General features: G+C 36.9%; 1 long non-coding RNA gene across 1 annotated transcript; it reads left to right on the forward strand.

Moving 5' to 3' along the window:
* Window positions 1-340: 340 nt before the first annotated feature.
* Window positions 341-12,108, forward strand: LOC120886627 (uncharacterized). Its single transcript, XR_005729694.2, has 3 exons — window positions 341-588; window positions 2,951-3,106; window positions 11,503-12,108. It is a non-coding gene; the product is annotated as an uncharacterized LOC120886627 (long non-coding RNA).
* The last annotated feature ends 6,970 nt before the right edge of the window (window positions 12,109-19,078 follow it).

Consider the following 19,078-nt stretch of genomic DNA (forward strand, 5'->3'; position numbering starts at 1 on the left):
TGGAAGTGGTGGTCGAGGTAGAAGCACAGGTGGAGGTGGTGGGGGAGGACATTGTGGAGGTGGTAGAGTTTGATTGATGTATCATCCTTAAAGCAAAGGAGGACAGTAAAACACCATGTCCCTGAATGCCCCCTTTCTGTTCCCAAAAACCTCACCAAGTAAAGGAAAAAATGAGAGCAAGTCTGGCCTGGAAAGTCCAAATACATATTATCTTAAAGAACAATGGCTTTCTCTTCTGCACATTGAAAACTAGGACAAGTTAGTGTTATCTGTAGAAAGCTACTTTCTTGCATGTATATCAGAACAGTTGCTCCTCGGTAAGCTATTGAGACAAGCAAACTAAGCAAGCTAATGCTGGTGATGTCACTGCCTCTGCAACTGAACTATAAAACCCCTCTCTGAATAGGGATGGGCATGAAACTGAGGACATTGTGGAAAGGATATATATCATTCATCTGGCTGGCCGCTACTGGACAAAGCACCATGAGGGAGAGGAGGCACTGCTTGGCAAAGCACTGTGAGGGATAGTGGTACGCTCTGATCAACCTCTCACCACTGAACTCTTCTTGGAGCAGTCTTTGATCTAATGTAAGCTTTCCCCAATAAGCAATGTCTTCCATGCTGTCTCTGGGCACTTTCTTTGACTTGTCTGAGCCCTGGCACAACTGGGCTCTGGATGAGAAAATGGGGGATTGGTGGAGGTGGTAGTGGTGGTAGTGGGGATAGAGGTGGAGGTGCTAGGTGATAGGGGCAGTAGAGATAGTGGTGGCAGTAGTAGAAGTAGTATTGATGGATATTGTTGAGGTAGAGGTGGTAGAGTTGATAAGGAGATGGTGGAAGTAATGATAGTAGAAGAAGAGGTGAAGGTGGAGATGGAGGTAGTGGTGGCAGAAGAGGTGGTTGTGGTGGAGGTGAAACCTATGAGTCTGTGGCAGAATAGACGCAAGGCAACGTAGCTATCTTCTATGCTCCAGGAAATGGACTCCCACTAAACACATCTCCACTAAGGTTGAGGTAACTGCAAAAGATTTTAAAACTGAAATCTATGAAAAAGGATGAGCAGACAATACAAATGGGAGAAGACTCAGGTTTAAGATCTAAAAGAGATCTTGTATGCAGAGAAAGAAAGAGATATTTTAAGAACTTATAAGTGCTGTCATTGTTGAAACGCACTCCTGAGCAGAGTAAATGAAAACAAATTCATACTTAGGTACATTGCAGAGAATTTTCAGAACTTCAAAACTAAGAGAAAGCTGGGTGCAGTACAGCACACCTTTAATCCCAGCTACTGGGTTGTCTAAGGAATATCACAAGTTTGAGGCCAGCCTCAGCAAGTTAGCAAGACCCTGTCTCAAAATTTAAAAAAAAATTAAAAAGGGCTGGCTCAGTGTGGTAGAGCACCCCTGGGTTTAATTCCCAGTACTGAAAAAAAAATTTAAAGGCCAGTAAGATAAATGACAGATTTGAAAAGGAAGTAGGAGAATTAGTAGTCTCGGGATTTTAACTGACAGCAGATTGGCAACTAAACATTCCAGAAGAAAATGAGGAAAACTGGTGAGCACATAAGACATTTCCAGGTACACACAGGGATTCTGAAAATATCAGCACTAGTCAGAGATCCTTATCTGAATATAAAAATTAACTAAGGTTTGAACTTTAGAGAAAAAGAAAATAATCCAAAAGCTAAGAATGAGATAAAGAAAACTCCATGAACCAGTTGATAAATCCAAATTAGTATTAATTATAAATAGAAGCATTAATAACTGACCTGGGTGGAGTGCAAAAAGATGGTGGAACTAAAACATTGGGAAACAATAAATAGAGAAGTCAAGAAGTTATAAGAAACCTGTTTTGAGAGTCCTATATTCTACAGAGAGATCTTCAGCCTTCAATGGTGTTAAATAATCATGTTAGACATTTAAGTATGACTTCTCAAAGAATATAAGTAGAATGCATACCTGAAAACCAGTTGGAAAAATTTAGGAACAAGGAAAAATTTTCAAAAAATAGAAAGTAGGAAAGGAGGGGAGAAAGGAAGCAAAATAACTCATGGTCAATAAAGCACACGAATGAGACGGTGGAAATCACTCCAGGCAGGGTGGAAGACGGGCAGCTCCTATGGCCAGGCAAGTTGTGGGCTGGAGGTACTACTCTCCTACAGCACCTGTTTAGCCAGCTTTCAGCTTTACAGAGTGATCCAGAAACCTCACAGGCAGAGGCAGGGAAATTGAAGTGGCCCAGCTGACATAACAATTAGTGGAATCATTGATCTACTTGTGCTTGATCCAACTCCTGCCTCCATTCCACATAAGTCATCCTTTTTTTTAAGTCCTTATTTCCAAACCAGTACAATGTGCCTTTGTTGTTGCTGGGCCTCTGCAGACTCTTCAGGGTGTAGTATGTTTCTGGTTCATGATCAGCTTAAATGGTTGTAACAGTCAAGCAGCCATGACCCCAGAGTGAGGCATCTGTTTGCATTTTTCAGAAGAAACAAGCTACACACAACATACTTTGACAGTCTGTTTTCTACTAAATCTGCACTCCAGGTGCTTTTCTGTGGGTTGTGCCACCCATGAAGCTTCAGAAATAAATGTATGGCCTTCCAATTAAACGTGGATGAAAAGGAAAGGATGATAGGATCTCTTGTGCTTACAAGAAAAATTAATTCCTCTCTGCTCACATTTTCATGTGGCTATAGAATTTTAAATCGGCCTCTTAAAACCCACGAACTCCATAACCCAGATATGGCACAGACTACTCCTATTTTAGGAAGCTATTTGAAACCTATTCCATCAAAGGGAGTGAAAGGGCTTGATGGATAAGCCTTCTGCTTTCTCTCTGTGCCCATTTCATGCTACTCATTTGTTTCCTTCTTTTGAAAGGAAAGTCAAAGAGAAGGCAGGAATAAGTGGCCTCTCCACCTGACTTTCTTTTCTTATATTTCAAAAAGATGATTCTTGCTGGCCTGGAGTTAGAAGAAAAGAAACCTGCAGCCTTTAGTGAAAAAAGGCTGGGCTCCTGGGGAGAGGCTGCAGTTGCATTTAAAGAAAGAGCCTTGACAAGCCTCATAGGTTCTGAATGATCTGGGACTGGCTGACGTAAAAAGGTATGAAGGATATATGGTGTTTGGGGTGCTTGGTATTTGTGCACTGGAGGGTGCTTTACTTTACATGTCAGGTCCCCCTGGTCATTTCCGTATGAGTTCTATTGGCATTACCCATGCTCCCACCAGACACCAGGACTCAGCCATGTGCTTTGTCCTCAGATACCTGTACCTCACAAATTTGTCCCTTATCTACCTTAAAATGCCTTTCTAAAGACCCTCTTCTTTTTCTGTAGTAAGGACATTTTAAAAAAATACTTTTTTTTCATAATACTATAGTTTGGATCTTAAAGGTACTCTAAAGGGCTTAGTTCTCAGCTTGGTACTGTTGGAAGGTGGTGGAACCTTTAAGAGGAGATACAGTAGGAGGTCTTCCAGCTATTGGAGAGTACTCTTGAAAGGGAGATTAGGACCCCAGCCTCTTTTTATTCCTCTCTCATTTATTCTCAGCCATGAGGTCAATGATTTTGCTGTATCATGTACTCCCCGACTTCACCATAGGTCCAAAAGCAATAGGCCAACTGACTATGGACTGAAACCTCCAAAATTATGAATCAAAATAACCCTTTTCTCTTTAAAGTTGATTTTCTCAAGTATTTGTTACAGTAATGGAAAGCTGACTAACACACATGGAATTACTACTATAGAATCTCAATATTTTTGGTCAGTTTAGTATGCTAACATTTACGCTCCTGATGCGCGTGCGCGCGCGCACACACACACACACACACACACACACACACACACATATATATAAACACAGTCTCACTATGCTTCCCAGGCTAAATTTGAACTCCTGGGCTCAAGTGATCCTCCTGCCTCAGAGCTTCCTGTGTAGCTGGGAATACAGATATGTTCCACCACACCCAGTTGGGTAACTAGTTTTGACTTCCTACTAAGCACCTAGCACAATTGAGAGGCTGCCTTCAAGATGCAGCTTTGCTTGCCTGGGAGCTGATGTGGAATACAGTCTACACTTAACTGAGTCTGCAGCTTCATAAGATGACTCTAAATTTAAGGGCACTCTGATCTCAATTGAATTTTCTTCAAAGGAAGAAATCCATCAGATGTAAAGCAGTTGAATTCTGCCCATAAAACTATCAGATTTCCCTCAGTATTTATTTTTAAAGGGAGCTTGAGATCCTTGAACTTTGTTTTTTATTTTTTTTTTTGTTTTGTTTTTTATTTGTGGTCTTGCTTCCTGCTGTTAGAAGACACTGGCAGTAAGCAATTTACTCAAATATTGGCCAATTAGTTCCCCATCTTCCACAGTATGCCCCTAATTTCCCTAAGGTAATCATGCCATTAGGCCCAATACAGTCAACAGGAAACAATGCCAGGCATTAGGCAGAGAGGGTGAGCAGGAAGCACCTCACCACAGGGCTGTGGACATTGCTCTTGCCTTCATTTCTCTGCAGAAAATTACAGAGCTAACTGATGGAGTGGGCTGTGAGTTAAAAAGTGCATTTGATGACTGGAGTCCACTGTGATCTTCACTGTTTACAACCTACTATATAGTCTGAGCATACAGTGTATGTTGAAGAGAACTTATTTTTTTCTTCAAGATTAGAGTATTTTAAAGAAAATTTGCTGGCTCCATTGCTGGCAAGAAAAGCACATTCTTTTCCGTGTAGTTCCCCAATTCTCTTTTGAACACTGAAATAGAATAGGCAAGGCGAAAATGAACAGATATATCACCCCAAGTCCTGAACAAAGTACTAGAGCCTTGGAATTAAACAACCAATAGTACCATGACCAGAACCTCACCCCTATCTGATTCTTTCTTCATAGAGCTTGCAGGGAGCAGATACCTCTTTTTTCATGTGATGTGTGTACTACTGAAATGTTGTTTTCTAAAATTAATGATTACAATTATATTGTTTTGCAAATGGGATGCTTATTATTGAAGGAATCTTATGATGAGATCTCTGAATAAGGCCATAAATCTTTTTGGCTTATTTAACTGCAAAATCAATATAATAGAATTACAAAGGGTGTCAACAATAAAATAAAATAATCATATGTAATCTCCAAACTCAAGCATAACTCAGTTATGATCTTTTCTCACTTTTATATACAAGGCATATATATTTAACTTAATTGAAATTATGAAATCAAAATAGCATCAGAATCTTCTCTCTCCCCACCCTATATAATGAGATTTTATTTTCCACTTGTTAAAATTATTGTGAATTTAACTTGCTCCTGATATTTTACCATGATAGTAAATGTGATGGATGTTTTGAGCTTATCTACTGCCATCCACATATAATTAATTCATAGCGGCAAAAAGAGGGTAGACATGGTCTTTTTGTGGATATACGTGAGGACTTTCACTGGAGCAATACAGTGATAATTTGAAAACACTTGGTCACAAAGGAAAAGACCTAATCCCACCCTCCTTAGTTTTCTGTAGAATAATCTTCTTAATAAATTCCCAGGAATAGTATGCCATGCCAGAGAATCTTTTCATAATTACTAGAATAGCTAATGTTTTAAATCCCAATGTTGCATATTTTGAGCTTGCTACAATAGGGAAAATGACTTTGACTTAGTATTTTCTAGTTTATTTTTGCTATATGACATCTGCTAATTAATAAGAATGACCTCTTTTTGAAACTTTCACTTTGGTAGGTTCACAGATCAGGTTTTTTTTTTTTTTATGGAACAAGATTTTCAGAAGTCACAGTCTGGTAGTAGTCAAGACATAAAACATTGTACTTGCTACTAAATGCAAGAAAAAATATCTTTTATTGGAAAATTGGGGCCTAACTACTGATCCCTCTGCCATATAGGATCCTCAAGTAGGAAAAAAAAAAATCCACAAATTCTCACATCCAACATTGGGAGTTATCAGTGGTTTTTGTGCCAGGAACTATGTTGGGCACTTCATTAACATTTTCCTATAGAGGGTAGCCCATCAAAAATGGAAAGATAGCATGCAAGATCTTCTTATAAGATATATATTTGCTGGAGGTAATGAAGGGAGTATTGTTAGTTAGTTTTCTGTTACTGTAAGAAAGTACCTGAGATAATCAACTTAAAAAAAGAAAGGAGGTTTCAGTTCCTATTTGGTTGACCCTGTTGCTTTTGGTCATTTGGCAATGCAACACATCATCAGAGCCCACGGCAGAGGAAGCTTCTCACCTCATGTTTTGTTTTTTGTATTTAGCTCTGTAATCTACTTGGACTGATTTTTGTGTAAGTGATTCAATCATAATTCTTTTTTTTTCAAAATGGTCATACAATTGATCCAATGTCATTTAAATAAAATACTATTTCTCCCACTCTTTGATATACCAACTTTTCAAAAATCAAGTGTTAATGTAAGCATTGGTCTTTTAATATGATGTATAGATTTTGGTTTTCATCCAGGGGTCCTGACTTATAACTCCCAAGTCTGGCCTAAAAACTAGAATTTCTCTTCCCCAAAGTATATCATAGGCATTAATCTTCCCCCATGATTACATAGTCATAAATAAGTCCTCTGACTACCTTGTTTGAAAACCTTAAGACCCTTAGTAAAGCATAAGACCCTCCTCATTCCAGAATGGTCCTGCCCCCAACCCATGAGGAAAGAATATGATGAATCTAGACAGACATGCCTTGCTGGTTTCCACATCCAGTCAGACTTATTGGCAGTCCTGCCTATGTAATGAAGCCTCTGTGAAAACCCAAAAAGACAGAGTTCAGAGAGCTTCCACACAGCTGAACATGTGGAGGTTCCTGCAGGTTGGTACCCCCAGAAAGAGCTCCATGACTCTTCCCATATGCCCTGCCCTGTGCAACTCTTCATCTGTATCCTTTCTAATATTTTTACAAAAAACTAATAAATGTCAATATTTTCTAGAGTTTTGTGATCTACTTAAATACATTAATTGAACCCAAAGAGGAGTTTGTAGGAAACTTGGTTTACAGCTGATTGGTCAGAAGCACAAGTAAAGCAACCTGGGGCTTGTGACTAGCATCTAAGCAGGGAAGCTGAGCCCTTAACATGTGGGATCTGACACTAACTTCAGACAGATAGTGTCAGAATTGAATCAAATTAGAGGACACCTGGCTGGTGTCCACTGCAGAACTGATTGCTTGCCAGTGAGGAGAAATCCCCATGCCCTTTGAGGTCACAAAATTCTGCAGTTTTAATTTTGGTGGTGTGAAAACTGAAGAAACAGTTTTTTTTTTTTTCCCGCAGACTAGGCTCTCACTTTCACTTGTCATTAATCTATTTTTCTATCCTTGGAACAATATCATGCTCTCTGAGATACTGCAGCTTTATGGTAAGTCATGGTATGGGGAAGAGGAAAGCCTTGTTGTTTTTTTAACGGTGCCTTGACTATTCTTGATCCTTTGAATTTCCATGTAAATATCAAGATTATTATATGATTATCAGCATTCTTCAAAAAACTTGCTTGGATTTTTTTCCTTATTACAGAGATCAGTTTAAGGAGAACTTACATTTTTATATTATTGCATTTTTAAATCTGAAATTGGGGGAAAAGGAGTAAATGACAATGATATGTAAAATATTACAATTCTAAACACTAAAGTAAAAGAAATCCTGAATTTATGCATAAATTTATGGCACCCTATATTGACATCTCTGCTTATAATATAAACATAGCTACCTTATAATGTGAATTAATATGAATTAATTCACGTAAGACTCTCCTGAGCTGCTGGAATTACTACAGGGGTGTGCCAACACACCTGGCTTGAGAGCTTGATTTTTGAGGTTTGTTTTCCCTCTTTTGGATTCCAGAAAAAGTATTCTGAAAATTCTGGCACAAGAGGCAGTTCCTAGTTTTCCAATAGGTGGTATCCATCGCAGTGATTCGTGTCTAGATGGAGAAGTCAATAAACATTAACTAATCTGACTTGATTTATATAAAAGTGTGTTAGTCAAATTTTCATCGTTGTGACCAAAATGCCAGACAAGAACAACTTAGAGAAAGAAAAATTTATTTTGGCTCACAGTTTCAGAGATCCAGTCCATGGTCAGCTTGCTTCATTGCTCTGGGCCCTAGATAAGGCAAAACATCATGGCAGAAAGGCATGACAGAGGAGGGCCACTCTGCTCAGAGCAGCTGAGAAGCACAGTGAAGGGAAAGAGAAGGGCTGCCGGGCAGATGCACCCTTCCACGGTGCATCCTTAGTGACCCACCTCCTACAGTCATGCCCCACCTGCCTAAAGTTACCATCCAGTTTAGTCCACCCTACTTAGGATGGACTAATTAGGTTACAGCTAATCATCTCTGAACCTTCCTGCATTATTAACACAGAAGCTTTTGGGGGACACCTCATATTCAAACCATAACAATAGGGCAAGAAAATTGTCTGACATTTAAATTGGACAAAAATAGACAATAGAAAGCATTAAAATACCTGTGTAAAGTCATACACCCAATGTGGATCAATTACTTGGGCATCTAAATTTATCTCAGGAGTTAAAGTCTTAGTAAGAAGTATGATTTCTTTATGTTGGTCATTAGCACAGTGTCTCTTTCTCTGCCCTCCTCCTTCCTTTAATCAAGAATTTGGTCTCACGAGTAGCTCTGACCCAGTCAGCAGCAACTAATTCAAAGAATGAATCTTCCTCTCTGCACAGAGAAGGAGGATGAAGATGTAGGTCTAGAGTAGGTCTGCTCACATGGGCTTTCAACATACCTTCCACATTGACTTGGCAGGCAAGCACATGAATAATTCAGCCTGCATGTTCCACCAGAGCAGAGAAGAGTCTTTGCCTGGTGGTGAGAAAAAAATCAAGAAGATATCTCTTTCCAAATCCTCTGAGTTTTTACACAAAGTGTGTAAGTGATGGCAGTGGTTTTAGACCAAAAATGAGTTTGTGATGAAGAGAGAAAGTTGATTAATCATTTTTAAGAAAAAAGAGAAAAAATGTTAAACATAGTTTAGACTAATTGGATTCTTCATATTTCCTTTTCTACTTTCACCACTAATTGCACAAAGTTAGGCAGGCTAGTCTGTTTCCCCAATGCCTGAGTTGAAATACGAGTAGGAGAACAGACCCACTCTTTCTTTCATTCTTTCTCTCAACACATTTTAATTGTACCTGTTAATGGGATTCAGTGTGATATTTTCATACATGCAGACAATGTGCATTGGTCATATCCAACCTGCCTTTTCCTACCCTTCCTCCCACTCCCCAATTTCTACTAATCACTCTTCTAAATTCAGGTTGACTCTTTTTATGAGATTATTTGTTTTTTCAGTCTGGCTTATTTCACTTCACATAATGCTCTCCGGTTCCAACAATTTTGCAGCAACTATCAATAATTCATGCTTATTTATGACTTAATAATTCTCTATTATATATATGTATACATATATAAGTAATTATCTATTATATATATACATATATATAAATAATGGTGTGTGTGTGTATATGTGTGTGTGTGTGTGTGTGTGTGTGTATACATACACACCCACACCATTTTATATATTCATTCATCTGTTGGTGGTCACCTAGACTGATTCCATATCTTGGTTATTGTGACTAAAACCACGATAAACATGGATGTGCAGGTATACTGAATTCATTTCCTTTGGTTATATACCCAGAAGTCAGGTCGCTGGAATCATACGGTAGTTCTATTTTCAGTTTTCTGAGGAACCTCCACACTGTTCTAGTTCACACTGTACTAATTTACATTCCCACTAACAGTGAATAAGAGTTCCTTTCTAAGGGAAGGAGAGAGGGAGGGAGAAAGAGAGAAAGAGAGAAATTCTTTCTGAATTTATTTTAAGAGAGTAGTGCTCTGATGTATTGGAAGGAAATGGTGTTTTTGTTTTGGTTTGCTTTTGCAGATCCCCAGTGCCTTTGTCTTATGCCCTTTGAGTTTAACCAGATCCTCAGATCTATTCATCTGCAGTCTGCATTGCTTTATCAGAGATGGCCTACTTCTAAGATCTAGGCTGTAAGCCAAGGTTTGCTAAAATGTAACTCGAGAGGAAAGAGTCTCATTCCTCTTCTCTGTTTCATTTGGGTCAGACTGTAAGTAGCATCTAGGTTGGAGAGGACACATTTGTCCACTCTATTGCTAACTTGTAAACAGAACTGATGAGAGACCGTATTTGCTCACAGGCCAATGGGATATTAGTTGTCCATGGGTTTCTTCCTCTGCCTCCTCCCTGACTTTTCACTTGCCTCCACCCACCAGATTTCAACTTCTCATTTAAGCCAACGAATGCCTTTTCACCTTTCTCTCCTTTCGCTCATCTTCCTGTCAGTCTCTCCAGTCTCGCCCTCCCTTTTTCCCCTATTTTTGTTGTTCTTTTCCTCACTCTTCGTCCTCAGGGCCCTTCTCTTTGATTTTCTATTATTTTCATTTTTTCCCCTTTGATCTTTCCCTATATTTATGCCTTAGAACTGCTGTTATCATTCATTATACTAAAATAAATGTAGAATCTCAAAATAAGCAGATACCTCTAAAGCTAGTTAAGTCAGCCTCTACTTAGTGCTTATGGACAGGAACCAAAAGGTTGCTCATCCCAGGAAAGATAACATAGCTCAGTGGAAGAGTGTTTGTCTAGCATGCACAAGACCCAGAGCACCAAAAATAGTAATAATAATAAAAAAACCCTCAACCATAGATATGATCTTGGCCCATGCATTTATTCATATATTTTCTCATCAAATATTGATTTGGGGCCTACTTATTTCAGATACCAAGCACTAGGGATATATAAATGAACATGATGCTTCTGTCCTTAAGGATGTAATATTTCTCCAGTTAATCCTCCTGCATTTTACATAAGAACAACAGGTAAGAGGATTAACATTGACACATACAGTCATTAAATGACTTAAGCAAATGTCCAGTGATTTGATCATTACCACAAGGAACAAGAAACTGCTCTGTGCTAAAATGTTTGCAATTAAGTGAAGACAGACAAGATCTGAATAAGATCCCAGTTGAATCATATTCTCTCACAGGTGATCTGAGGCCACCTTTAGAAACCTATATAAAATTCTTCTAATGAACTTTCTATAATGAGCTAAACCAAAGACTGTCTGTAAGTCATTAAATATACTTATGATATAAACTTTACCTATCTTTTGAAAGATGGACAAAAATAGAGTCTTAAATAAGCCTGAGTCTTGCTATCCATCCAGAAAAAATAACTTTTAAAACAAGTTCATTAGTTTGTTAGACAATTTAAACAAATATTATAACCACATCAGGCACTCACTCTGCCTCTACTAAAGGATATATGATATAGTACACTGTCAGATTAATGACATTTCTCCAAGAAATTAGCACAATGTTTCTATGGAATTACACATTTTATTTAGAATCCATAATAAATCCCTTGCAGCTATAAATTCCAGGTTACACAGTGCAAATAAAGATTAAAATCCTTTTTTTTTTCTTTTGTAGTATGGAGATTGCTCAGAAAACTTGGAATAGAACCACCATTTGACTCCATTTATCCCACTCCTTGTTATATACCCAAAGAACTTAAAATCAGCATATTACAGTGATGCAACCACACCAATGCTTACAGCAGCTCAATTTACAATTGCTAAGCTATGGAGCCAACCTAAGTGCCCTTCAATAGATGAATGAATAAAGAAGATGTGGTACATATACACAATGGAATATTACTCAGGCATAAAGAAGAATGGCTTTAAAACATTTGTTGGTAAATGGATGGATTTGGAGACTATCATGCTAAATGAAATAAGCCAATTAAAAAAAAACAAAGGCCAAATATTCTCTCTGATAGGAGGATGCCAACACACAATAAGAGGGAGGGGGAGAGAAGAGTAGTAGTTCAATGGATTAGACAAAGGGAAATGAAGGGAAGGGAAGGGGATGGGAATAGGAGATAGAATGAATTGGACATTATTTTTCTATGTTCATATAAAATCCACATTATGTACAACCACAAGAATGGACTCCCAATTAGAATATGTATGTATAATATGTCAAAATATACTATACTGTCATGTATATCTAAAAAAATTAAAAAATTTAAAAGCTGCTTTTTCATTTTTATTGTTTTTTTAAAGTTATACATGACAACAGAATTTATTTTGGCCTAACTATAAAAGCATAGAATATAATTCGTTCTAACATACATGCTCTTTTACAATGTGAACATGGTAAGATTCTATAAGCATTATAGAATTTCCATCTGCCAAGAGCTTGTTATAGTGCCTGCCTGCTGTCAAACTTGTGGTTAGCAAATGTTTGTGGATGGTTGACTCTACCTGGTAAGTCCAATTAATTTAGATTGAATCATTTTCTAGTAATACTGATTAAACTCCCCCCTGTGCACCATGTACCTGATTTTTCAGAACTCACTATTCATAGGCCAATGAGTCACTCTCCTCCCACCCACATGCTGTTATCTCATAGTTCTCAGAGTGCATCTACAGGTCTACACAATGATTCGCCAGGAAGGAGAGAGGAACCAAAGAATGGGGAGAGAAGAGAATGGGAGAACAAAGTTGGAAGAAAAGAATAATGATCAGTTACTCTTCAAAAAAATGTCTTAGAGCTGGCGATGTAGCTTGGTGGTAGATAACATGGTTAGCAAGTGTGAGGTCCTGTGTTCAATCTCCAGTATTCCCCCCAAAAGCTGCAAAAATTCTGTAAAGTCAGTGAATAAAATACTGGCAGCTCTGTTTTAAAATTGTTAATTTGTTTAAAATCTTCTGTAAAAAGTACAAGAAAAATAGACCAGGGGTAAGGAATTTTAAAGGATTTCAAGACAAATTCCAACAGAACCTCGTAGAGTAGACATAAAAATTGCAAAGAAAATGAAGATGAAGATTTAAAGAAGTTTAAGTCAGCAGAAGCAGAAAGGAATTAAAGTGAGGAAAAGGAGACAAAAATTAAAGTATTTCATTAAATTTAATTTCATTAAATACTTTAATGAAAGACTAAGTCCTGACAGCAATGTTTTCCTGCTGAAAACAGGAAATCAATCTTTTACTGATTGTAAACCAATATAATGAATGTGCTCCCACTCAAGCAGTTGGACCCAACTTCAATGAAATATTTGTGGTATTCAGCACTCTGTCAAGTTCCATGAAAAGAGGGGAAATGCTCTTTTTTTTCCCCACTTCACTCACTTGATTTCTTATATGGAGGAAGAAGGAATAAAAACCAAATGATGCTCTTAGCTAATTGCTTTGCTTGTTGTCTCATTGAATCCTCAGCACAAACCCATGAGCTGTTTTGCAGTCAGTATTATTGAGGTACAATTGACTGATATTCAGTCATATAAATTTAAACTGCACAATTTTATGAGGCTAACGAAAGGACAACCCTAGTCAAGAGTATAAGGATAGCCATCATCCACAATAATTCCTTCATGTTCTTTTGTAACCTCCTTCCTGCCTTTTTTGGCAGCTATTTCCCTCATTCTCAGGAGGGATGTTCCTCTTTCTGTCACTCTAAGTTGATTTGTCTTTTGTAGAATTTCACATAAAAGGGCTCACTCAATACATGATTATTAACTTTTTACTGTTTTTTTTTTAAATCAGCTTCAATACTTTGAGATTTATCCATGTTGTTTTCTGTACCAGTAGTTCACTTTTGTTGATGAGTAGGATTCCACTGTATGGAAGCACAATGATTTGTTTATTTTTTTTATTTTTTATTTTTTATTTTTTTGCTTCTTGGTGGACATTTGGGTTGTTTCCAGTTTACATATCAGCTGCTATGAATGTTTGTATCAAGTCCTCCTGTGAGCATATGCTTTTGTTTCCCTTGGATAAATGCCTAGGATTTGGATCACTGGGTCATATGGCTGGTACATGTTTAAGTTCTTAAGAAACAGCCAAAATGTTTTCCAAAATGATTGCTTTGTTTTTCATTCCAATCATCAATGTATGGGGAGTTCTGTATGCTTCACATCCTTGCTCATGCTCAGTTATGGGCAGACTCCTTCATCTGTACTATTCTAGTGGGCATGCAGTGGTATTTCATTGTGGACTTTATTTGCATTCCCCTAATGGCTCATGAGGTTGAGCATATTTCCATGTACCCGTCCGCCTTTGTGTATCTTCTTTGATGAAGTATCTACTTGATTATTTTGCTCATTTTTATTTGGGTTGTCATAACAATTCTTTACATATTATAAATACAAAATTTTTGTTGGATATAAGTTTTGCCAAGACTTAGTTTATCTTTTTATTGCTGTAACTCTGACTTTGAAGAGCTAAAGTGTTTTTGCTTTGAGTCAGTCCAATTTATTTTTTTCCATTATACTTTGAACTTTAGTATTGTATCTAGTAAATCTTTAATACAGTCACTAAAATATTCTCTTAGTTTTCCTTCAAGAAATTTTATAGTTGGAACTCATATTTTGGTCTAAGATACATTTTGAGTTAGTCTTTGTGTATGTTATAGCAACAAACAAAGTTCATGTTTTTATTTTGATGTCTATTTGTTTCAGCACCATTAGTTGAAAGACTATCCTTTCCCTATTGAGTTACGTTGGCATCTTTGTTTTATCAATCTCAATCAACTGGTGAGTTTCATTTCTGGAATGATGGAGTAGATGTACATTTTTTTTCTTTCTCCTGATAAGCACAGCTTAAGACACAGGAAAAATGGCATGGTGGTGAGTTCCCTGGGTTTTATTCTTGCCTCAAAAATCTCAGGTTGGAAAATGGAGATGTGGGCAACTGAGAAACACTAATGAACACAGAAAAAAAAAAAAAGCCTAAGAAAAACTTCCTTTCTAGTCAAAGGATGAGGAAAGCAGTAATCCTGACAGACCAAAAACCACAAGCTACATCTTAAAAGATAAGACTCTACCCTTACCCACACTAGAAATGTATAATATAGAACCTAGAATTCCACATTTGTGTCCAAACCCCAACCTCTCCTACCTGAGCAGGGAAGTGTCAGAGATGATCAAATACGAAGCCAGTCCTCTACTTTCTCGGTGGTGTCAATGGAAGCCGTGTAGGAGACTAGACTTCCATTTTCACTCAGTTGATTTTGGGGTGTATGTGTGTGTGGGTATGTGTGTGTGGGGGGTGCGTGCACATGCTTGGAATTGAACTCAGGGATTTGTGCATGCTAGGCAAGCACTCTAACACTGAGCTATATATCTCCAGCCTATTCTCTGATTTCAATCAGGCAGCCTTTATTTTCCTCATTGAGATGGTGTCATTGGAAGTCTACAGAAAAGCTGAAACTTTCACCACTGTTCAGTGGCATTAAGGCCATCACACATTATTTCAGAGGCGGTCACATAAGGAATAATGACAAGAGGCCCCACTCCCTCCCATGCAGTATATACCACTGGAGGCCTGGTGGGACTTCCTCATGCACCCCCACAGTAAAGAGTCATGCTCCATGTTAATGGAGGTCAAGTAGCAAACCTGGGCATTTTCAAATAACTGACAGCAAAAGGCAGAACTCACCATCTCCTGCCAGAGGGGTGTGAAAGGAAAGTTGTTAGAAAGCTTTAACAAGATATAGATTTTGGTTAATAATAAGGAAAATATACAATTATAGTAAAAAAAAAACTCAAAGCACTCATTATATCAAGAAATAGGAAGACCTCAATAGCAAAATGAAGAGGAGAAAGGAAAGAATCAGTAAACTCAAAGATGAAATAAGAGAAAATACCCAAACTAAACATCATAGTGAAAACAGACTTAAGGCTAGATTTTTTTTCCCCCAGTACTGGGAGTAGCAGCGAGGTCTTCGGGCATGCTAGATAAGCTCTTTACCACTGGGCAATAGGATTAGCTGGGAAACAAATTTTAAAATAAACAGAGAGTCCAAGACTTGTTGGAGTATGGGGGAAATCAGATTTTCATGTCACTGGAGTCTCAGAAGAAGAGAGTAAAGAGGGGGGCAACAAAAATTAGCAGAAGAATTAGTGGCTGAAAATTTTCTAAATGGCAAAACGCATAAACTTATAGGTTCATCACTGTAGTAAAATTAGACCTTACGTAGGGTAAATTCAAAGAAATCCATCTGTAGACATGTCATTTTTACACATCAATAACCAAAAACGTAAGAAAAAAGTATTAAAATTATCCTGCATGATGTGTAGGGGGAAAATATGACAGCAAATGTCAGGTCTGCAACACTGGAACCAGGCAAAAGTGGCAGAGCATTTTTCTAGTAGTGAAAGAAAAGAATTGTCAACCCAGAATTCTATATCCAATAAGAGTATTCTTTTGGAATGAAGGGAAATATATTCTCATGTGAAAGATAAGAGAATTTGTTGCTAACAGACAGACCTAACCTAATAGAATGGTTAAAGAAAGTTCTTGCAGTAGAGAGGAAATGATCCATGAAGAATGTAAGAGACTGGGGAACAACATGAGAAGTATGAAAATAGTAAAAATATGAGTGAATCCAATGATTATTCTGCCTCCTCTCTTCTTGTGTTTCCTTAATAATATTTGATGTTTGAAGCAAACAACTGTAAAATGTTTAATGAAATTCTTGATGTACTAAAGAACTGTGTTTTATAACCATATCATAAATGAGGAGGGTAACATGATGACAAGAAGGAAGAATTGCCAGTATGTGGTGATAAGTTATGTGTAGGTAACACCTAGTTTAGAGCCATTTTAAAAATTCTACAAAGAAGCATAGTCAGAAACACTACTGACAAATCAAAATTGGGTTCTAAAAATTGTGCAAGAAACCCAGTGAAAGCCAGGAAAAATAAAACACAGAGAGAACATACAGGAAAAAAAATGGCAGAGGTAAGCCTTGATATATCAAAAATTATCTTAAGTGGAAATGATCTAAACAAGGAAATCAAGGAAAGAGACAGATAGAGTGTACTAAATAAACAATCCACATATGTGCTGTTTACAGGGAACTCCCTTCAGGTAAAACAGTATAAGTAAGTTGAAAATGAAAGGTTGCAAAAATATATCTATTAATGTAAGCATCAAGCAAAAGAAATCAAGTGATGATATTTAAGCAGCTGATGAGAAGACTTCACAAAAAAAGAAGATTACCAAAGACAGAGAAGGATATTACATAATGGAAGGGACAAGTGCACTAAGAGAACAGAAATCCTAAGTGCATGTGCACCAAACAACAGAACTGAAAATCTGCAGTAAAAAAGTAATAAAACTGTAGGAGAAATAGACAATCCCACACTTATATGCAGACATTTCAGTATCACTACTTAAACACTGAGAAAAGCTAGACAGAAAATCCTCAAGGATACAGAAAAACTCAACAAACCATAAGCTGATAGGACCTAATCAATGTTTGTAGAACACTGAACAACAGCAGAATCACATGCCTTTTACACATCCATGAAATGTACTCAGATAATCAATATTCTACATGAGAAAATAAGCCTCAGGGATTTAAAAGAGTTGAAATCATAGAATGGGTTTTCTGACCACAACATAGAGAAACTGGAAACCAAATTAGCAGAGAGATAATGAGAAAATCTCAAAACCAAACAACGTATTCCTCAATATTTAGTGGAATAAAGAAGAAATCTCAAGGGAAATAAAAAAATACACTGAGCTGAATGAAAATGAAAATATAACAAAAATTTATGGAGCACAGTTACCGTAGCAAGGGGAGGGAAATTTATAGTTCCAAATACTTAAATTAGAGGAGAGGAAATATCTCAAATCAATAATCTAAACCTCCCTCCCAAGAGATCAGAAATAGCTTATAATCTCAGCTACATGACTGAGGAGGAAGATCACAAGTTCAAGACCAAACTTGGCAACTTAATGAGATTCTGTCTCAAATGAAAAAGGGCTGAGAATATAACTCAGTGGTAGAACCCTGACCCCTTTAAAAAACAAAAAGTAAAAGCAGTAGCAGCCAGAAACAGAAAAGCAAATAAGCCCAAAGAAATAAGCAAATAATGAAGATAAGAGCAAAAAGTCAATACAACTAAACATTTAAATATAATAAAATCAATTAACAAAAAGCTAGTTCTTTGAAAAATATCACTAAAATTTGCACACATATAACAACACAGGAAAAAAAGAGGATCCAAATTACTAACATCAGTAATTAAACAAGGGACACCATTAAAAAAAAACTGAAGACATTAAGATTCATTTTGTACTACAAACTCTATATACATAAATTTTACAACTTTGATGAAATAAACCATATAAAAACACTCACCCAATAAGAAAAGATGATTTGAGTAGCCTTATGAAAAGTGAGGAAATTAAATTCATAATTTAAAAACTCTAAAAAGAAATCTCTAGGCCCAGATGGTCTCACTGGAGAAGTATATTGAATGCTTAATGAATAAATAATAAATAGTATCAGTTCTATATAATGTCTTTCAGAAAATCTATCAACTCAACTACAAAACTAGAATAGAATTACTATGAAAATCAATCAAAGATAGTACAAGAAGAAAACTATAGACAAATGTTTCTTGTGAATACAGATATAAAAATCTCCTACAATTAGCAAACATAATCCAGTGATGTGTAAAAGCAATTGCACACTGTGACCAAGAGGAATTTATTCCAGTGATGCAAAGCAGGGTCAATATTTGAAAATTACCATATTAATAACTTAAGAAGAAAAATTGTACAATCATATTAACTGATGCAGAAAAAGCACTTTAATGTTAATTTTTTAAAAAATAAATCCTCTTAAGTATAGGACTAAAGAAAAACTTCCCCAACTTGGTTAAAAGCACTTACAAAAGCTTTACAGCTAATATTATACAATATGGTGAAGATTCAAGACTTCCATCCTAAGACAGAAAACTAGGCAAAGATGTCCCAATCATCACTGCTTGCTATTCCACACAGTACTTGGTGTTCTAACCAACACAATAATGCAGAAAGTGGAAATAAAAGCATATTCATCAGAAAGAAAGAAAGCTATTCCATTGCAGAAGACATTATGTAGTACATTTGTACTTACTAGTGTGCAAAAACTAGACCTAGTAAGTAGAGTTCAGCAAAGTCATAGAATACAAAATCAACATGCAAACATTGTATTTCTATACACTAAC

This window comes from Ictidomys tridecemlineatus, chromosome 5 (genome assembly GCF_052094955.1).
Source record: "Ictidomys tridecemlineatus isolate mIctTri1 chromosome 5, mIctTri1.hap1, whole genome shotgun sequence".
Lineage (NCBI taxonomy): Eukaryota > Metazoa > Chordata > Mammalia > Rodentia > Sciuridae > Ictidomys > Ictidomys tridecemlineatus.